General features: G+C 46.8%; 1 long non-coding RNA gene across 1 annotated transcript; it reads left to right on the forward strand.

Moving 5' to 3' along the window:
• Positions 1-11,955: 11,955 nt before the first annotated feature.
• Positions 11,956-17,040, forward strand: LOC136289087 (uncharacterized). The gene is made up of 2 exons (XR_010720711.1): positions 11,956-12,537; positions 16,115-17,040. It is a non-coding gene; the product is annotated as an uncharacterized lncRNA (long non-coding RNA).
• The last annotated feature ends 2,485 nt before the right edge of the window (positions 17,041-19,525 follow it).

Below are 19,525 nucleotides of genomic sequence, written 5' to 3' on the forward strand. Positions count from 1 at the left end.
CTGTGCTACCAAGTGGGGCACAACCTTCTGATAAAGACATGACCTGAAGCAGTGCAGCTTACAGAAGCAGCATCTCAGCATCATCTGAACCTAAACAAAATATTTCCATAATTGGCTTCTCCTTCCTTCACAGCAAGAGTGGAGTGTCCCACCTCCATTACCCAGCACAAGCATTACCAACTTTATTTCCAGCACGCTTGCCTAGGAAATGACCTGCCGTCTTCCCAACAGGAATGAGAAAAACACCCACAGAATCCCCAGTTTCCTTCCCCACACCTTCCTGTATGAATACTTTCAAAACTAAATCCACTTATTCGGTGCTTAGATCGAGAGCTGCCGTTTCTAATTTGACTCACAAGTGCTCACACATATAAAGCACAACCTGAGCATCTGAATACTCCCTGTAAGAACCCCACCAGTCCCACTGCTGTTCAGTGCAGGGCTGAACAAGAGGAAAAAGCGAAGGAAAGGATATGGTCGTGCTGCCGATTTCTGGGCGCGCTACTTTTAGCTAATGTCAGGTAGGTTTGGCTGGGGAAGTGCACGAGACAGTACACTACAGTTTGTGAAAAATTTATTCTTTCAGTTAAAAATTTCTCTCTTTCCCTTTCCCCTTTCAAAATAAGACTTGCCAGCGTAAGCTTTTGGCAAGAGGCAGACAACAAATACCTGTCTGAGAGAAACAGCAGTAGCACTTAATGCAACTGTTCACTTCCTAGGAAAAGCCATCTCAGGTTTCAGTTGTAACAGGAGGAGGCATAAAAGCTACTTGTTATCCAGCCATTAATGAAAGCAAGCAAAGCACATGGACCAAAACAATCAACACCTAACTCTTCCCTGTTAACTTCATCTCCCTCAGGGAGCTAGAAAGAACTGGATGAAAGCCACAAATAAACTTTGTTTGCCTGAGTCTCAGCTCCCATTAGAAAGGAATTCTCTAGAGGCCACTATGCAAATAAAGCTGTTAAAGGTGAACTGGGAGTAAGTGACAGCATGATGACCACAGAATGCTGAGGAACTACAGCTGCAGTCCTACAGAACCTAGCTGCCCCACTGGTTTCCAAGACTTGGACTGTCAGTGCTGACATTTTGCTGCCCCATTAGTGCTCTCTACCTGGTTTGCATTTTAATTAGGTCATGTAAATGACCGTGCCTTAGAAAACAAAAACCCAAATGCAATTATGAAGTACCTTTTAATTCCAGCACCTGTGCCAAGACTGCATTGCCACCAGCAATGAGAAAGGAGAGAGCAAACTGAATACAGGCCATGCGGGCATCTGTTCTCCCCTGGAAACATAAAAATGTAAATATAAAATTAAAAAAAAAGCTGTCAGCACCCAGGCGGTACCCAACTGCAGAATCAATACTGCAACTGCTGATTACCTGTACCAGTGCCACAAATGGGTAAATGAAACAACTTCTGTAAACATGCTGCATGCAGCCACAGAGCCACATTTACATGCAATACATCCACAGTGTATTCAGCTAAAACGCTTCTGGCATGAAGCAGATCACTTTTACCTAAAAAGGAAAATGTGCTAGTTCACGTGCTCTTCAATTCCAGAGATATGAGACCAGGCCACAGATCTAAAGAAAAAGGAAACATGAACAGCAGTTTCATGCCAAACCCTGCGTCACTGAACCTCCTCACTTGTGCCCTGCTTGGTCAGGTCACAAAAATGCCCATTAAAAGGGGCAAGTATAAAACTACCAACTCAGGCACAGTGGAAGCAGCGACACCCTGACCTGTAACAGCACCACAGGATATGAACAACGGATCACGGAATGGTTCGAGTTGGAAAGGATCCTAAGGATCACCTCATTCACCTCCTGCCATGGGCAGAGATGGCTTCCACTATCCCAGGGTGCTCCAAGCCCTGTCCAACCTGACCTTGGACACTTCCAGGGACAGGGCAGTGACAGCTTCTCTGGGCAACCTGTGCTGGACAGCGTCTCACCACCCTCATGGCCAAGAATCTCCCCCCAATATCCTATGTAAATACACCCTCTTTTAAAAAAAACCTCATCCCTCATCCTATCACTACACTCCCTGACAGAGTCCCCCCATGGTTTACAATTTTTTTTAAACCTGCTGTGCAAAATAATCTGCATGTAAAGATGATTCTGTGTATGCAAAAGATAAGGCAGCAGGGACTCATGAAAAGGCTGAAAGAAGAAATATAGAAACAAACAAAATTTTGCTGGAAGCTTTGGGCCTGGTATTTTTGTGTTAAAAACTCACCTCTGATAACCAGCTGTGACACAATTTCATGGAAAGCTGTACAAGAGTAAGACCTTTTGGATGCTTGTTTCCTTGTACCTTACTGGAGCACTTGAGCAGCTTGTGGTCAAAAGACTACACCCAAGCACTCAAAATTAAGGGTGGAGGTACTCCTGCAGACAACTCCTGCAGTGAGGTCAAAACTCGAGGAATCTGACAGTTCCAGAACTATAAAAGGTGGTTCCAGGGAAAAAGGGATGTTTGGTTTTTTGCCTTCCATTTGACTGTTTAATAAAGAAAACGTCTGAATTTTCACCTCACATGGCACAAACCTAACACAAACTTACACATTCACTCTGCAAGTAATCTTTAAAATCTAGAAACAATATGTCAACATTGCAAACAATACTGGATTAATTTTATACTTGCATTTGGAATGACACTTAGATATTCTTGTTCTGGTTTGTGTCAATCCTGACTATTTTTAGCAAACAGGGAGGAAACAAGAGATAGTTTCTTCAGGAAAAAGAGGAGTGACTTCTTCCCCTCACTCACATATTCCTCTTAAGGATTTCCAGTTAGAGATAATTTGGATTATTCTGTTTATGCTTTCAAACACAATTACCCTGTATTAGTACTGAGCAATATCCCCTCTCCAACTTCCATTTATTTCAGTGGGACCAAACCACAAAATGACTGACTAGTTTCCAGGGGTGTACTATCGCTTTCACTCTGTTTTAGACACCAGAAGGACAGTTCACAGAAACTGTACATTTATGTTTCTCCACAGCTCGTTGGCAACACGTAAGGCATTTTCATGTGTCCAGTTAGGCACAGTCAAGGACTTCAGCCTGACACAGGACAGGAAGGGAGAGTTAAGCTCTTGCAGATGAAAATACAACAAACATTGGCAACAGTTTGTTCCCAACAGTTAGCTAAAAATGCTGGTGGAGCCATGGCATAGCATTTCATTGCATGCAGGACCTTAATTTACCTTCTTGCATCTTCTTTCCAACAATCCAGGCAGGTATTTCATTGAAATCGAAATGACTATATAGATCCCTTGCTGAACCCGGGCCCTGAGCCACCATTGCTGACAGCAGTGTAAGGCACCCCTGGCTCATCCTAAAAAGACAAAGCAGAGGGAAAACCTGCAGGTTATTTCCAGGATCATGGTTATACTAATCACCAAACCAACAGATTAAAACTTCAAGAGAAAATAGAAGGGAAGTTAAATAATCAAAGCAATTATTTTAGGTAGTAATAACAGCAGCTGGGAAAGAGGGGTGAGGGAGGAAGGGAGAAGGAAATGCCTTTTCATATTCTTCCCCAAAATTAGGCCATAAGGTGAGGCTGGATGTTCCCTTTATCAAGTAGTTTAAAAGGGTGAAAGTGCCAAAACGAACAACTCTAAGATGACCTGTTCATGGCAGTGGGGCTGGACTACGCAAGCCTTAATTATGATTCTATGAACTCCTAAATTCATAGAGGTCTGCCATTTATTTCAACAGGAATACATAAGAGGACAGCAGACCTCCATCATCTGAACAGCCACTACCATGAACAGATTTGTAACTTGTCCATCGTGCATCTGTCATGGACAATCTGTAAAAAGCAGTGTGGTTCAAGCAGAGATCCCATCTAGACATGCAATAAAGAAAATCCCTCTGCACAGCAAAGAGGTTGCACAGAAAATGCAGAGCATCTCCCACCAGAAATCTGCAGCCCCCTCTGTGCAGGTTCTAGAAGGATTCCTCCAGAACCTGCAATCTTTAAACATTTCATCAGAAGTGCACATCTTGCACAGCCTCAAAATTTGTTTCCAGTTTACACATTTGAGATTCTTTGTCAGGTTAAAAAGCCTGCTGCAATAAGATCAACTGCACAGCTCAGGAAGCACAGCTGTGCCTATGAACTAGGCAAGCAGAGAAAAGGTTTTCCAGTTCTGCTCAAAGACTGAAAGATGAGTCATTTGCCTCGGCCAAGTCAATTTCAGTCTGATTTTTTCTCTGCTTCCCTCTTCCTCCCAGGTCTGTACTGAAATGTCTCTGGCATTTGCAACTTTTTTCCCCATCCACAGGAGCATGAGAAATTGTTTGGTCTGGACTAAATAACAACAGTTATTGAGCAACCTAAAATGACCTCAGTTTTAGGAGACTGAAAAAATTACAGAAAAAGCCAGTCTGAAAGAGAAAAATCTATTATAAACATGGCAACCTGACTCCAAAAAAAATACAGGAAAACAAAGAACTCAAGAGCAGCTCTTTTTGCTGTCACAGGAAGACTGCCCAGCCCTGTTCCACGCAGTACATTCCACCCCACAAATCAAGCAGCAATAAAGTAAGAGGACTCAAGGTACCACCAGTGTTAGCTCTCACCAGGGCAGGCCCAACCGATGAAAACTACACCTTCAGGAAATTATCCTACAGCACTGGATTGTATGATGCATCAGAGCTTTCACTTTGCAAAGACTTCCACAGGCAATTATTTTATGACAAGTGGAAAAGGATTATTAAATAAAGGTGGATTATTAGCAATAACTCAAGATGAATTTTGAAACGTCCCGTACAGTCCCTCCAGATCAACTGACAGAGATTCTCCAGCAGAGCACCAAGAAGACTTACTTGTGATTTTCAGAATACAAAGCAGCATAGACCAGTCTCATATAGGAATGAATCAACTTTCTGACGATGTTCATTCCCACAAATGTGAGCGGTCGCTGGCTGTCCTCAGTAAAATGGCTTCTAGGGCTTGAAAGACTAACAGCATCTGCCGGATAAAAAAGTATGTTAGTATCTGACAATATCAGGTAAGACTTGAAATTATTAGCTGAGCAAATAGTAATAACCACCATCGATAAAGGGTAACCCCACCCCAAGAGGAAAGCTTCCACACACGAAAGTGACATTAACTTTTAGATTCTCTCCCAAATTAATGCTTCCTCTCGGAAAAGATCACTTTGGAGAGCATGTAGTTTCAAGGAATCATTGCTTTAAGAGACGGCTGCTCCTAAGTGGACGACGAAAAACAAAACGTCCCCGAGAAAAACACTGGGGCTGTTCCGGTCTTGCAATTATTTCCCTGCAGAGGAATCCAGAAACCACACAGCACTGGGCTGCGCCCATTACAAACACCAGCCCCTGTGAGCAATGGGATATTGAGGGAAGGCTGTCACTGAACACGACACAGATAAAAATGATACTGGAAGACAAAGAATAGCAGGCGATGGTTAAAAAGCCACACAATACAGTACTATGTTGTAAGCAGTCAGCAATGCTGCACCAGCATTCAGAGTGAAAAATTATTGAACTCTTTGTTCATTCGTCATATTCTGATGAGGATAAATTGTGTCCAGCTAAAATAAGAAAAATGAGGTCAACTTTACCAGCGGCTTCCTAGAAATACTGATATATCAGGGAGATACCTAAGAACATTTACTTTCACCAGACTATTGTTTTGCTTACTTAACTGCTTTTATTGATCCCCTTATTTCCTAAAAGATCTTTTGATAACATTTAAAGAACCTTAACAGCTTGATTTGGATGGGACGATTGGCTGTGTGTGTCATTAAATCCAGGAACATCTATGAACTGAAAAGAGCATCTCCCACTCGGTAGGTGCTTCTGCCACTGCTACTTCCAGAAAAAAAAGAAAAAAACCAAACCAAAGCCATAATCAATTATCAGAGTTATCTACACCACAAAGCATTTATTCACAGAACCACAGAGTATCTTGAGCTGGACCCACAAGGATCATCCAGTCCAACTCCTGGTCCTGCACAGCCACCCCAACAGTCCCACGCCTGACAGCGCTGCCCAAACCTTCCTGGAGCTCTGGCAGCCTTGGCCACTGTGACCATTTTCTGGCAACCTTTTGTCGCTTCTTCTCCAGGGTGGGATTGTTGGGACTGCAGCCGCCAGTCCCTGAATTACAAGCCCCCTGTCCAACTTACTTCACTTTCCGGCTTCCTTTCTCCATCGAGAAGCTTGAATATCTCAGCACACTCCATGGAAATTTTCACGTATCTCTCCACGACATCGTACACTTGGGCCGATGGCAGCGTCCTGGCGACGGACACGAACGTCTCCAGCCCTGCAAAGGAGCAGCGTCAACCCGGGGCACCGGCGCCCCGTGCAGGGCCCGCTCCGGCCCGGCCGCGACCCTGAGGGGCCGAGCGGTGCCATGTGCGCCAGCCCCGCCAGCAGCAGCACCGGTGCCACCCACCCCCTGCGACGTGCCCCGGGACAGCCGCCTCCGCCGGGGACGGCGCGGCGCGGCCGCCTCCGCCCGGGACGGCGCGGCGCGGCGCGGCCGCCTCCGCCCGGGACGGCGCGGCGCGGCGCGGCCGCCTCCGCCCGGGACGGCGCGGCGCGGCGCGGCCGCCTCCGCCCGGGACGGCGCGGCGCGGCGCGGCCGCCTCCGCCCGGGACGGCGCGGCGCGGCGCGGCCGCCTCCGCCCGGGACGGCGCGGCGCGGCGCGGCCGCCTCCGCCCGGGACGGCGCGGCGCGGCCGCCTCTGCCCAGCGCAGCCGCCTCCGCCCGGGACGGCGCGGCGCGGCGCGGCCGCCTCCGCCCGGGACGGCGCGGCGCGGCGCGGCCGCCTCCGCCCGGGACGGCGCGGCCGCCTCCGCCCGGGACGGCGCGGCCGCCTCCGCCCGGGACGGCGCGGCGCGGCCGCCTCCGCCCGGGACGGCGCGGCGCGGCCGCCTCTGCCCGGCGCAGCCGCCTCCGCCCGGGACGGCGCGGCGCGGCGCGGCGCGGCGCGGCCGCCTCCGCCCGGGACGGCGCGGCGCGGCCGCCTCCGCCCGGGACGGCGCGGCGCGGCCGCCTCCGCCCGGGACGGCGCGGCCGCCTCAGCCCGGGACGGCGCGGCGCGGCCGCCTCAGCCCGGGACGGCGCGGCGCGGCCGCCTCCGCCCGGGACGGCGCGGCCGCCTTTGTCCAGCGCAGCCGCCTCAGCCCGGGACGGCGCGGCCGCCTTTGTCCAGCGCGGCCCCCTCCGCTCGGGACGGCGCGGCCGCCTCAGCCCGGGACGGCGCGGCCGCCTCAGCCCGGGACGGCGCGGCCGCCTTTGTCCAGCGCGGCCGCCTCAGGGCGCGCCTTTCCCGCCACGCAGAGCCCCTCACCTTTGGCGGCGGCCGCGGGGTCCCGCAGCAGCGCCGTGAGGCGGGCGCCATCGAACTCCTCGTCCCGCGGGCCGCAGGCTCCCCGCTCCGCTTCCCGGCCATGCCCGGTTCGGAGCCGGCACGGCGGCACCCCGGAATCGCCGCTGCTCCCGCAGGCAGGGGCGGGCGGAGCGGGAGCGGCAGCGGCCCGGAGATATCGCGGCCCGGGCAGGGTGGTGCTCCCGCGGTCCCGCCCCGGCCGAGTTGTCGGGCCTGCCCAGCGACCGGTGCTCAGGTGAGCAAAAAGAGTTAAAAATAGTTACCATGGAACGGCACAGAGTCCCCCTCCGGTTCACAAATTCAGAGTGTGCAGAGCCCGTTTTTATACAGTTTTTGGGCTTGGGCAACCGATTACGTCATGGGTTCTTTGTGTGTATGATTCTTGATTCATATTCATCTAGGGTCTTTTACGGTTGCAAGTCAGGTGAATAGTTTTTTCCGGGGAGACAGAAGCTTTTGTCCGGGTTTGCTGGAACCGGGTATTGAGATGTATGTCCTTGACGACAGTCGGGATGATGGCTGTGGGGCGCTGAGCATTCGGCTGACGGTGGCTGATGGCGGTGCTCAGCTCCATCAGCCAGGGGTCACACCCTCCTTTCTCTCCGCGATGGGTGATTATCTTCCCTCTCGGCAGAGGAATGTCTTCCAGGAACCCCGCATTCCTTTACGCTTAAGAAAGTGATGTTATCCAGTAAAACACAAACTAACTCTAAAATATCTACTACACAGGCTTATAAAGTATATTATTAAAAAACCCACGAATTAATCTCAAAACATTCACCTCAATCTCGTTCCACCATCCCTTCCCACCCCCTGCCGTGGGCAGGACACCCAGGCGGCTTTACCTCTAGTTCAGTCAGGCCACAGGGATCCGGGGCAGCCACAGCTTCTCTGGGCCCTGTGCCAGGGCCTCGGCACCCTCACAGACGAGAATTCCTTCCCAGTATCCCATCTGCAGCAGTCTCTCTCTTTTGTTTCAGCCTTACAGTTTTCTTGAAACTTAAATTTATGCAGGTATCCAAATACATTGGCAATTCCAGAAATCGGTAAGCACATAATATGGAAAGTAAATAACATTCTCAAGAGGGAGTTGCTCTGTTTTTGAGGGGGTGAAAAGAAAGGCTAGTGCTAGCAGAACTAGGGGAAAAAAAATTGATTTAACTCTGTTTTAAAAGGCTTAAAGTACCCATACTGAGATCTTCAAGGTAAAAGTCCTAGTTACCAGGCTTACAAGCCTGATAGTTATCATCACACCATATTTCACGGTTCTAGTATTTTAAAAGTACTGCAGAATGCTACTGAAAATTATTTTTATTTCAACTTGAAGTGAAATTATTCTCTCCCCTCACTGCCTGTGGAGCTGTTAGAGGCTTCCAGGAGGCTGGGGAAGCAGACTACGGGTTTCATTTCCAGCCAGGTCACTTCCATGTTCTGCTGGAGTGGACTTTGAAGCCTGTGTCCTTTTCTTTCTCTATTATATCTGACAACTTTCCTCCCCCGAGTCTGCTTTTTGGCAAGACGCATTTACGGAGGGTCAGTCGAAGACCTCAGGCTCAGAAAAAAATCATCTGTTCTGCTGTGCTTATGTGTGCAACAGATGGGAGCAGCAATGAGTCGAGTAGTAACTTCTGAGCTGCCCGGTTTTTCAGTAAATCAAAATATTCTGTGATTCTTGCCAGATGAACTTATCATCATATCCAAGTTACACACACCCCTCTGGCATTTTCAAGGCTAAAATGCAATTCCTGGTCCCTTGCATGAACCTCAGCTCCCCCCCTTGTTCAAGGAACAGTTCTAGATACAAGACTAACTGAGCCAAGCGACCCTTTCCTGCCTCAGTTACGTCCTCTGAGGCCTTTACTGTCCTGAACAGAAGGTAAACAGCTAAGCCCCAGCCCCGCAGTCCTGCCCAACTTGCCTTTGCTCCCAAACCTGAACCTTTTTCTTTGCTGTGGGATTCCTTACTCGTGCAATCCTGAAGACAAATATCTGATTTGGCAGATGAGACCATTTCTAACACAAAATCTTCACCGAGGTTTCTCTTCTGATTTCAGCCTTAAGCACTCCCGTCCTTCTCAGGCAGCCCCTATCTCCAGCCGTTAGCCATGGATCCTTGCTGTTCTATAGCTGACATTGCCACCCCTCAAGTCTCTTGATACGCATTTACATCACTCCGTAACGGCGTCCTCCTGACCCTTCCCAAACTCAGCCTGATCTCCAGGCCTACAGCCTCTCCCTGCAGATGAGGGACTATGAGAAGGGCTGCAGACAGACCTTTGCATGACCCCAGCTATACAGCCCATGCTAATCCCAGCCCAAACCTGTCCTGCTGTTGGGATACCCCACTTACAGTTACAGTAACCCCTGTGGTGGTTTCACTTCACTTCATCTGTGAGTTGCAATCTCCCACCCTTCACTCCTTTGGTAAGAAAGGCATTAGTGTCTTAAAATAAATGTTTCTTTTTATGTATAAATTAAGTATAGAAAGCATTCAGAGGGAATACATTTAATCCAAAATCGCACCTTAAAACTGTAGCTCTCAGTGTTCGCTCTCAGTTTACACAACTATTACACAGAAAAGTTTCCTTCAGTTTTTCCCCAAATTTCAAGTGTGATATAGAGCTCTTTGTCAAATCTTCCTGCTTTCCAGCCTTTGGCACCCTGAGGCATGGGATGACAGAAGGAGAGAGGGTGACGCTGCCCAGGGATGGGCTGACAGGACCACCTCCTCGGCACAGCCTCCCAAGAAGGGAATGCTCCCAACACTATCTCTTCTTTGTCATCACATGTCCAAATGCCCTGTGCCCTGCACCTCCATGATCCTTGCTGGGATCAGCCCAGTGCCAGCTCACACACTTGGACACAGTCATTGCAGAGCTTGAATTCCAGGAGTTCGGCATCGAGGAGTCCAGGGTATGTGCAAGGTCCGTGTATGGACCCAGGAGACGAGTGGGCTGGCAAGGCTGAGGTAAAACCACAACTTTTTTTACTCTAGATGCTGTAAAACAAAATCATCTCTCCTCCTCTTCTTCCTCCTCCTCCAATCCCGTAGTTATTTCAGCTGGAGTGCAAGGAGTGCATTTTAAGCCTGACTAATGGCAATTTATCTTCCTCCCACGAGGAATATTAGAGCCTGTCGATATGGGAGGATCTGCCGACCAGGCATTATGAGCATCAGGGGTTTGAGTCAGAGCATGGGGAGACTCTGGAACTGGGCTGCATGCCCAGGTGCTGAAGATGGGTGGAAAGATCAGAAAAAGAGGGAAGAGGACAGAAAAGTGTCAATGAGCAGGCTGTGCATAGCCAGAGGAGGCATTTGCTGAGAGCACCTCTGAGTATCTACTGCGATTCTCGGGTATTTCTGTGTACTGAAATCCTTCCCACCTTATACACATGGAATAATCTTCAAGCATCATCCAGTCTGAGTTTGACAAAGTCACTGAGTCACAGAATTTACCAGGGAGCCCTTACAGTCTTGATGGGAAAAGCAGGCACTTACAAGCACTGCAATATCATTTTAAATTTTTGTTATATGCTTCTAATTTCACCGTGCTCAGGTCGAATTAGCCTGAGGTCTGGATCTCAAAACTATTAACTCTCACTGATTAGATATTGATACGGGCTATTCTTTTCTGAAACACCATCAGTTTTGCATGCCTTTGCATACCTAACTTGAGACATCTGGAAGCCCGATTTTTTCAAGGCTCTTGGAAAAGCCACAGTTTTTTCAGTGTTTTGACATTGATTCTGTGGCTTTGAAAAGCTTCTGTCTTGAATTTCAAGTACGTAGTCATTGGTCATTTTGGAAAATCTTGTCTTAAATACTTACGGAAGGGGAACAGTGTCATGATAACGACCCATCAGAGGCAGGCTCATAAAACCGTAGTAAAGCACTTTGACAAAGAGGGTGATTTCCCTGACCGTGCTCCACCCAGTAACTGTGGCCTAATGTCCTTCCTAACTGAGGGGCAGGACACACAGTCTTTCCTAGTGTGTCTTTGAAACATCATGTCGGGAAGTGACCAGGGACATTCTCTTGTTTGCAGCAGTAAGCTCTCTGAGATGGGACATGCCTCTCATTTCATGTCTATACAAGTGCCAGGTGCACTGCTAGAAAAAACAATCTGCGTACAGGAGAAGTGCCAGCAAGACTGGCAGCATTCAGGGGGGTGGGGAGCGGGGACCTTCTGCTGCCTCTCCTGAGGAAATGGAGTGAGGTTTCATTCCAAATGAAACGTGAGGAGACTGGCTTTGCAAACTTAATGGGTCACATCTTCTGTCTCGTGAAGTGGTGGGGGTCTCTATGGTGTTTTGACTAGTTTGGCCAAGGAGCAGCTCATGATCACCAAACACAGAACTTGCTTAGCTCAGCTCACTCTCTCTGAAGCAAGTCAAAAAATAGCAGAAAACAGCAAATCATTCCCCTCCTTCTAAACCTGCTGGGTGGAGTACTTCACTCAGTATTCATTCCAATTTCTATTTACACACACAAGAATGTTTCCTAACTCTGGCTCACAGAATTGGTCCTCTCCAGTTCAAATTACAGCACACTTGAAGCTCTTGTTAGATCGTATTGTTACTGATATGTTTGTTCATTAAATCCAGGATATGGGTGACAAGTTAAGTGATAAAGGTAGTCTCGCATAATTTGCGGTTGTAAGCAATATTTTCCAGGAAGTCAGCGATTCTGAGTCTTGAAACGCGGCAGGGGAAGAGCAGACCCCAGCAACAGAGACGCACATGCGCAGAGTACTATTCAAGGAAGTCACGCACGCCGGAAACCGGACTGTATAAGAGGAAGAACTAAAACCCTGACTGGCGCGGCAGTGGCGGGACAATGGTCCCCCTGTCGCCCAGCGCTGCATTACCTTATTGTTACGCTTGCTGTAATTAATAAAATCCTTGATTGGGACAAGCAACGGTGTCAGACTATTCCGTGCAAAATTTCCTCTATAACAATTTGGTGCCGTGACTCGGATAAGAATACGGATCCGACAGAGGGACTAGGGGAGGCGCCCCGCCTGTACAGGCGGCCTCTGGTTCTGAAGTCGGGATCTTGCTCTTACCGACGAACCCAAATTTGTAACAATAAGGTAAGGAAAACCCTATAAGCTCGGTGCACTCGAGGTCCGGACGAAGACGCAGGAGACGCGTAAGTAACTGCCCATTGTGCAGGGGAATCCGTCCGGGCTGGGTTGGGATCCTGGAATACAACGTGTGTACGTGTGAGTGAGAGGAGAACTGGCAGCCAGATTCTCCAAGTGAGTGCGGACCCTTAAGTAGTGCGTTTCCCATCGCCCGCGAGGGACTGGGCCACGAAAAAGGGGAAGTGAGTGAGTACACACACGGCTGAAAGAGGGTATTCCAGAAGATGGGACAGGGGAAAAGCAAGCCCCCTCCACCCATGAGACCCCCTTCGGTTCTTAGGGATTCACCGCTGGGGTTTATGTTAGAGAATTGGAAATATTATCCCACCACGGGGGACAAGGACAAAGTTAAGATGATACACTTTTGTGTAGAAGTCTGGGGAGGACAAATCTCCAAGGCAGTTTGGTGGCCCAGGTTTGGGTCATCAGAATTATGGGTTCAGAGATTTTTGAATCAGTGGGTACGTAGGTAGGTCCCCTTTAATCAGGAAGAGGCTGATTATGCTGCAGTATGGGTTACCCGCCCAGGGGACCAGGGAGTAGCAATATTCAATCTCTCCCAAATGGAGTTTGGGCATAAAGATAAAAAGACTGAAAAATTGCAGGAGGAGGAGGATGCTCCCCTAATACCACCCCCGTATGCACTTCCCCCATTACCACCGGCGCCTCAGATATTACCTCCTCCTACACCCCCTCCCTCCCCTGGAGATGAAGGTATCGGAGCCGCAGTCAGAAGGAGGAGAAGGGAGCAAAGAGAACATGAGTTACTCCCCTTAAGGGAAGTGCCAATAGGAGGAGCCCAGCCACAACTAGGATTTGTATCTGTCCCTTTGAACTCAAATACTGTTAAGAAATACAGTCTATTTTGAGGATTTTGTTTACTGCAGAAGAAAGGACACATGAAAAGAGACTGCAGACAGAGGATAAAGGATGAGGCGGCATTCAAAGAAGATTAGGGGGGTCAGGGGCTCTATGTATTGGGGACCCGTACGAACAAAGAGCCCTTGATAAAACTGAAACTAGGTCCCCAGTCACAGGAGGTAGAATTTTTGGTAGACTCAGGAGCTGAGAGGTCTACCCTCCAGCAAATACCCCCTGGGTGCAAATTATCTAAAGATACTGCCCATGTGGTTGGAGCAAAGGGAAAACCCTTCAAGGTAGGGATTATACAACAAGTTTTAATAGAAACAGAATCTAAATTAGGTATGGGAAATTTTCTCTTAGTCCCAGAAGCCGATTTTAATCTTTTGGGAAGGGATTTGATGGTAGAATTAGGAGTAGGTTTGGAAGTTAAAAAAGGGGAGCTGGGAATTAAAATATGTGCCCTTAGGGTTGAAGATGAACAAGAAATTAATCCCGAAGTCTGGTATACCCCTGAGACCGTGGGCAGACTAAACATCTCGCCATTTAAAGTAACCCTCAAGAACCCGGAGAACCCCGTCCAAATTAAGCAATATTCTATGTCTATAGAAGGGCGGAAGGGGTTGAAACCCGAAGTTGAGAGATTAATATCTCAGGGACTATTAGAACCATGTATGTCCCCATTTAATACCCCAATTTTACCAGTAAAGAAACCCAATGGCACTTATCGACTAGTGCACGATTTAAGAGAAATCAATAAGCGCACTATGTCCAGATTCCCAGTAGTAGCAAACCCCTATACCCTTTTGAGTAAATTGGGGCCAGAAAATTTGTGGTACAGTGTAATAGACTTAAAGGATGCTTTTTGGGCTTGCCCTTTAGACGAAAGCTGTAGAGACTATTTTGCATTTGAATGGGAAGACCCTGACACAGGGCGCAAACAACAATTGAGGTGGACCGTGCTTCCACAGGGGTTTACAGAAAGCCCTAATTTGTTTGGACAAGCCCTAGAACAGATTCTTCAAGATTTTACCCCAGACCCAGAAATTACTCTGATTCAGTATGTGGATGACCTATTGATAGCAGGAAAAATGGAAAATCAAGTCAGAAAAGAAAGCATAAAACTTTTAAATTTTCTGGGGCTTAAGGGGCTGAAGGTATCAAAATCTAAATTACAATTTGTAGAAGAAAAGGTAAAGTATTTAGGACACTACATTGAGAAGGGAGAGAAGACAATTGACCCGGAACAGGTACAGGGAATTTTATCTTTACCCCCTCCAGCAAGTAAAAAAACAGGTTAGACAATGGTTAGGACTATTGGGATATTGCCGCTTATGGATTGAAAACTACAGTAGTAAAGTTAAATTTTTATATGCCAAGCTCACCGAGTCTAATCGTATAAGCTGGGGAAAGACAGATGAAGAGCAACTCTGGGCATTAAGGAGAGAATTGGCAAATGCACCAGTTTTAAGTTTGCCAGACTTAAATCGACCATTTTATCTATTCGCCAACATAGAGAATGGGACAGCATATGGAGTATTAACCCAAGATTGGGCAGGGAAAAAGAAGCCCATAGGATACTTGTCTAAATTATTAGACCCTGTGAGTAGGGGCTGGCCCACATGTTTACAGGCCATTGTTGGATGTGCCTTAATGACAGAGGAGGCTCGAAAAATAACCTTCAATAGTACCATTAAGGTATTATCCCCCCACAATGTGAGGAGTGTTTTGCAGCAAAAAGCTGAAAAATGGATCTCTGATTCCAGATTATTAAAATATGAGGGAATCTTGCTGGAGGCCCCGAATTTAACATTAGAAACTACATCTTTACAAAACCCTGCTCAGTTTTTATTTGGGGAACCAAAACCATCAGAAGAACTGGCCCACGATTGCCTCCGAACTATTGAGGAACAGACTAAGATTAGGCCCGATTTAGAGGAGGAGGGGCTCTCAGAGGGAGAAGTAATTTTTGTGGATGGCTCATCCCGGATAGTGGATGGAAGACGTAGATCAGGGTATGCACTAGTAGCAGGGAAGGATTATGAGGTATTAGAAGCAGGACCCTTGAGTCCGTCATGGTCAGCCCAAGCATGTGAATTATACGCCATCTTGCGGGCTCTTAAAAAAAAAAAAAATTTCACTGAACTTCCCAAGGTGGGAAGATACAAGTATGTGTTAGTACTAATAGACCACCTCACCCACTTCGTAGAGGCATTTCCAACCGCAAGGGCCACTGCACACACGGTGGCCAAAGTGTTACTAGAACAAATTGTGCCCAGGTATGGAGTAGCTGAAAGTATAGACTCAGACCAAGGGCCACACTTTGTATCAAAAGTTATTAAGGCCTTGTCAGAAGCCCTTGGAATAAGATGGGAAGCACATACCCCGTGGCACCCTCAAAGTTCGGGGTTAGTAGAGAGAGTTAATGGAGAATTAAAGAAACAGCTAACCAAGTTAACTTTAGAAACCAAACTTAATTGGATTAAGTGTCTCCCCTTGGCCTTGTTAAATCTCAGAACTCTGCCCCGATCTGATGTGGGGATATCTCCTTTTGAAATGCTGTATGGGATGCCGTATGATGCAGGTATGCCTCGAGACCATCCCGGAATAATAGATAAGCAAATGAAAGCATTTATAACTGAGATGATGGCCTTTAGGAAGAAGTTATGGGAAAAAGGGCAGATATTGCAGAGACCACCCTTAAATATTACTCTACATCAGGTGCAACCGGGAGACTGGGTCTTAATCCGAACTCGGAAAGAAACTACTCTCCAGCCCCATTGGGATGGTCCATATCTGGTGCTCCTCACAACAAATACAGCAGTACGGACAGCAGAGCGGGGATGGACTCACGCCAGTCGTATAAAAGGACCAGTGCCCGAGCCTAGGTGGAAGGTCATCAGCCCAGCCGGAGACTTAAAGTTGAAACTCACTCGGGGAACTGCAACAGGAAATTAAGAAAGGACATTCTTGATGAATAGAAAATATTGGTATAAAACTTTTAGGATAGAATATCAACTAGAGCTTGAAAGAGATCATAAGGGAAATATATATGCTGATTGTGTTTGTATTAAATGTAATGATTCTTATTGTAATGGGAATTGTTACCCCTTTGTATGTTACCAATGTTTAGTTTGTGAAAACAGGTGGTGGACCCATTGTCACAGAGGCAGGCCCCCGAGAGGTGTTTGCTGCCTCTGTCTAGAAATTCAGCGGGAGCTTACTGATTTGGTATTGGCTCAGAAAGTAGCTCAAGGGGAATTACAAGTAGACTCTAAAGAGTGGTGGGACATATTTGCAGAAGGCATAAATCCCGAACTATATTGTTACCATTCCAATGAACCAGTCCTTTTTGTGGCACAAATAATAGCTGGAGTGTGTCGCCGTCGGGTAAAAGAAGTAAGGTGTGACGCTCCTCAGGTTAAAGACCACAACTGGAACACCTATATCCAGAGATCCTTAAAGAAAGGGCGAAAGTCCCCTCCTGAAGAATATCCCTGCTGCCGAGAAGATGGGTCTCCCCGTGGCTCGCAGCAACCGAGTCGACGGGCGAGGCAGAGGGAGAGAAAACTGTGGAGGAAGTCGCCCTGGGATAGGTGGAACCAGGAGGTCATGGAAAATGAAATGTCCAAGGACTGGGACTAAAATCAGGGAAGAAGAAAATGAGATGGGAACAAGCCACTGTTACAATGAAAAAGCCACCTGTAGACAACTGTTACTGTCACTACTATTATTATCCCTATGGGTAAGGCAGACAGGAGGTCAAACACACCAGCCTTTCAAATGGTCCTTGATTCGTATGAATGACTACAAAATTTTAGACTCCCTTGTGACCAGTCAGACCCCAGCCTTTAAGGCTGGGTTATGCAACATGACAAACATAGAATAGTGCGGGAGAGTTTTGAATTTAACTGGGTTTTATATGTGTCCGGCCTCAAATCCTGGAAAGAGCTACTGTAATTACCCAGGGGAGTATTACTGTGGGTATTGGGGCTGTGAGACTATTGCTTCCGATTGGACTCCAGGGGGAGGTGCAGATCAATTTATTAGAGCAGGATTTGGTCCCACAGGGTGTGCAAAGCATTGGTTAGGACCATCTGGAGAAATTTCTTACTTAGGAACTTGTGAATATGTGTATATAAATCCAGAGAGCCCTGACTGGGTATTAGGAAAATATTGGGGAATTAGACATTGGGAACCTGGGCGTGATAGAGGGAACCTAATAGTGATAAAGAAAGAACCCGCCCCAGCTGATACCTATGGTATGGGACCGAATAGAGTTTTAGAGGAGGATGAAGAGCTAACACCGGTTACAAATTACCCTGAGGCTACAGGCTCCCCACTAACCATATCCAGTCAGCAGAAAGCACCCTTGCATAACTAAGTCAGTACGCTCATTATCAGAAGTAGTTTTACAAAACAGACGGGGCCTGGATTTATTATTTTGGCAACAGGGAGGACTTTGTGTAGCCTTAAAAGAATAGTGTTGCACCTATATAGATCAAACGGGAATAGTCTTTGACACCCTAGGAGAACTAAGAAAACAACTAGAAAAAAAAAGGGAAAGAGAAAGAGAATCCCATCAGAGTTGGTATGAGAGTTGGTTCAATCATTCCCCATGGTTGACTACCTTACTGTCCACCATAGCTGGACCAATATTTTTACTAGTTCTTGTATTAACTTTTGGTCCCTGTATTTTTAACAAACTTATTACAATAGTAAAAGTGCGACTGGAAGCTGCCCACTTGCTGCTGGTACAAGCAAAATATGAGGACTTAGAAAATAGAAAGGGAGAAACGGGAGATGGATTGGAATGGAGCAGACAAGAGCTTAAGTGATTTAATGCACAACATAAATTAACCTAAAGACAAAGGGGGGATATTGTTACTGATATGTTTGTTCATTAAATCCAGGATATGGGTGACAAGTTAAGTGATAAAGGTAGTCTCGCATAATTTGCGGTTGTAAGCAATATTTTCCAGGAAGTCAGCGATTCTGAGTCTTGAAACGCGGCAGGGGAAGAGCAGACCCCAGCAACAGAGACGCACATGCGCAGAGTACTATTCAAGGAAGTCACGCACGCCGGAAACCGGACTGTATAAGAGGAAGAACTAAAACCCTGACTGGCGCGGCAGTGGCGGGACAATGGTCCCCCTGTCGCCCAGCGCTGCATTACCTTATTGTTACGCTTGCTGTAATTAATAAAATCCTTGATTGGGACAAGCAACGGTGTCAGACTATTCCGTGCAAAATTTCCTCTATAACAGTATCATCCATAGCGCCTTGTGAGAACTTACAGCATCCAAAACAAATTCAGAATTGGAAAAAACTATGGAACAGGCTTCTCTACAACGATTTTCAGCTTGTATCCATAGAAATAGAGGTTGGATTGGGAAAACTGCGCTCTGTTATTTTAAATAATCAAAATGTAGTGATTACTGTAAGGTATGTGCTTTGTTTTAAGTGGTCTGACACTCATTTCCATAGAAACAGAGAGAGGATAACAGCCCACTTGTTTGAACTGTCCTGTGGATTCTGTCTGTGTCAGAATGCAGGAATATAAAGCTTTTAAAAATGTGGGAAAGGCCTGGGGTTTTGTTCTTAATTATGGGGGGTTTTTTGGTTGTTTTTTTTTTTTTTTTTTTCTTTTCTTTGTTTTAATTCTCAAAAGCCAAAAAGAACATTAGGGAACTTCTTGTAAATTTTATTCTGGGCGAATAGAATGAAAATGACAAATACCAGCTCTTAAAAAATTACAGGGGAGAAAGCAGGAAGAAAAAGCAGTAGGATGGGGAGAAGTGTACACACACACACAGAGGAATGTGTGTGTGTGTGTGTGTGTAAAAGTATTTCTGAGATATTTTTCTGACAACTCTTGTTATTCTACATTAGATCTAGTGATTTTTTTTCACTAATAGAAGATTTTAGACCATCTAACTGAACTATTTTATTTCAAATTACTATTTTCACATTCACTTTCTTTATTTCACATTGTTTTCTTCTTAACTGACACACTAATTTTATCGGAATTTCCATACACTAAGCAATGATATGAGTTTTGAATTGGCAGTTTGGCTGAAATTCAGGGGAAAATGAATATCAAGGAGAAAAAGAAGTGAAGTGCTCAAATTT

Source organism: Chamaea fasciata, unplaced genomic scaffold (assembly GCF_029207755.1).
Source record: "Chamaea fasciata isolate MVZ Bird 193981 ecotype frontalis unplaced genomic scaffold, bChaFas1.0.hap1 SCAF_5, whole genome shotgun sequence".
NCBI lineage: Eukaryota > Metazoa > Chordata > Aves > Passeriformes > Sylviidae > Chamaea > Chamaea fasciata.